This window comes from Notechis scutatus, chromosome 2 (genome assembly GCF_049901735.1).
Source record: "Notechis scutatus isolate UNSWTSFEM ecotype Mainland chromosome 2, rNotScu1.2, whole genome shotgun sequence".
NCBI lineage: Eukaryota > Metazoa > Chordata > Lepidosauria > Squamata > Elapidae > Notechis > Notechis scutatus.
In genome coordinates this window covers 212,317,026-212,320,075 of record NC_142010.1, presented here as the reverse complement: position 1 = coordinate 212,320,075, position 3,050 = coordinate 212,317,026, and positions in this window count along the sequence as shown.

The following is a 3,050-nucleotide window of genomic DNA, read 5'->3' as shown; positions in this document are numbered from 1 at the left end:
CGGCTACACAGTCAGGCATTAAACACGGTAGTTCCTATCATTCAGGGCAATGGGACTATAATCTGACACATCTGGAGAATAACAATGTTGTGTAACAACCCGCTATGGCAGCCTGCCTGCCAGGCTTCCACGCCAGACAGTAAACTGCCAGCTCAGACATTCAAATCAACATCCTCTTGACAGAGAGATGCTTATTTTAAAATGTAGCATAAAGAGATGTTCTCTTAAGTCCTTTCTTGTCAGTCAGAAGAGCTTTCATTGTTTGGAAAACTGCACTCAGAACTTAGGAGGTGAAGGAGGATTTTATGGAGTAGTCTTGCAACCTTATTGATAACATAAAATACAGTACACAATTTAGTTCCAAAATAAAATAAGATAGGAAGAAAGATAAAATACTTATGTGGTAATTCAAAATGTCAGCAATTGGATAAACGACTCTCCCTTAAAGTATCCCAATTTGTTCAATGTATTGGGGTCTGAAGTACATACACACTATAGGCAGGTTCTCTCAAAATATGGCAAGTGGTGAAAGCACTTATCCAACACTCAGAATCTTGTTCTAAAATAGATGCCTCTTAAAAATTGTGTGACTCAATGACAAATATTTTTCATGTTGAAAAATAGTTTTATTCTTAGCCAACTAATCCAGTTTTTAGCCAATAATTGCATGTCAATTTGAGTACTGATATCTAGGACTCTTGTAAACAAGTTTCCCTTGCCTAGGAGGCCTCTGAGAGTAGATCCCGGATAGAACACTCACCAAGATGAAAAGAAATGTAATGTGTACCCAGTTGAGAAGGGAGAAGAGGAAAAGCTAAGATTGACTTCCAACCTTGGATTTAAGGTGGAATTTTCAGGAAGAAGCATTTTTCAGAGAATAAAGAGTTAATAATAAAGAGGTAATCAAGGGGTGATATTTGTTGCAAGAGTCATCTATCGTATGGAAGGACAAGAAAAAGGTAAGTAAGAAGTATACCAAGTTAAATTTCTGTGTCTGCTAATAAATGGGGTTTTTTTTAGGGGGCTTTGTTATATATTGTCTTACAAATTCAACTATGTGGTTTTGTGCACAATTTAGAACCCCTTTAGCTTTTTTACAAAATTGCCTGTAAACTAGCACTATTCTGTGTTCCATCACAATGTCATCATTTCCTGTGTATTTGCAATACCATGATTGTATTTCCTTCACATTTGCATATGAGTATTTAAAGTATAAAAACATTTTTATCCTTGTTTTAAAATAAAATTTGATTTCTTTCACAATTTGGGAGATTGATATTTCCCAAAGCAAGCAGTGCTGTTTCCCTAATCACACAATTCAACATAATACCAGAAGTAATGCTGTAGAATTTCACTTTCATTCCTTCCTTGCAAGTAAAGAGATTCAAATAAAGGCTAATGAGTCAGAAGAGTTTATTTCTATCCCATTCTTATATTCCACATTTAAAAAAAAGATTTGTGCATAAGAACTTTCATGCCTCGTTCATTTCTTTTTATATTCACCTATTTTCCATGCTGTGCATTAAAATTTATAAGGGAATATGATTAAAATTCTAAGAGTTCTAATCAAAACAAGCCCATATCCTCTCCAAATGCCTATTACTTTTAATTACTTACAGATACTTCATGTCTTGGTCATCTCCAGAATGGAGTACTAACATGCCCCATATATGGCTGCCCTTGGATAGTATCCAGGAGTTTCAACCAGTGCAGAATGCATCTACGGCAATCGGGCACCTATAGGAAGGCACACATTACCTGTTCCATGAGTTGCATTCCTGCTAACTTGCTTATAAGTTGGAATTCTAGGTGCTGGGTTTGACCTTTCTCATCATATTTGAAAACTGCCCATGTCTTATCCTCTTCCTGATCACATCTACCTGTTCCATCAGGTTAAGCAAAAGGTGTGCTTGTAGGTCCTGTCTACTAAGGAGTTCCATCTTGCAACAATGCAGCAGCCAGTGCCCTTTCTGTTGTGGCCCCCATTTCTGGAACATCATTCCCAAGGTGAAGTTGGCTCAATCCCTGCCTTATGGAAAATCCTGTAAACATAATTCTTCCTTGAGGATTCCACAGTGAACCTGCAATATGTCAAGTGATAGCTGTTCTCCTTAAATTTTGGATATTTATGTGTTTATGTCTTTTCGTTCATTTATGTTTAAGTGTTTTATGATTTTCATTATTATGCTTTATACACTGCCCCGAGTTTGGTGAGATGGATGGTTATATTAATTTGCTTATATTTAACACAGGACAGCGTACAAAACATAATACACGTATCTTATAATCTTACAATCAAGACCAAAAATGGATCTTTCATCATTAGAGATTGCTAGATTATGCACTTTAACAATCTTCTCACTCACATATAAAAAATAATCAGAAATATGATTATAAATAGCCCTACTTCATTCATATTTTTTTAAAAAAGTGATAATTTAAACTTTTTAAATATAATTTAAAAAATAGGTTGGGGAAATAAGCTTTTGCTTGGTTGAAAGAGAAGGCTATATTTCTCAGAGCCTCACTCTATTCCTCCCATGAGCTTTAAAAAACACCCTGTTAAGCTTTCTATAACTCCCTGAAAGCAATACTTTGATTCTAGTACCTGAATGAATAATAGAAACATTTTGAGGAGTCATCAAAAGCTTCAAAACAAAACTCAAGGAATTTTTGTATAACAAGAACAAAGCTATTGCTGCACTGATTGTTTCAACTTAGCCCTAAAGGATAATTTGTCACTGTTTGTTTAAGACTGTTTACGCAGCTGTGATCCACCTGCCAGTTCTGTTTCAAGGTGAAGGAAGGTGGCTTCATTCCATATATCACACTATCCCTTCCTAACCTGGTGCCCTCCAGATGCACAGGACCACAATGTCTATCATACCAGCCATGCCAGTTGCAGATGGCATGAATTGCAACATTAGGTTGAGAATTCTACTCTAAGTATAATCCTCTCTAATACAGGGGAAGATTTCATTTGAAGGAAGATACTGTGGTTTTCCAAAAAAGAACATTTTTACATAAATAAACAAACAAGTACTCTACAA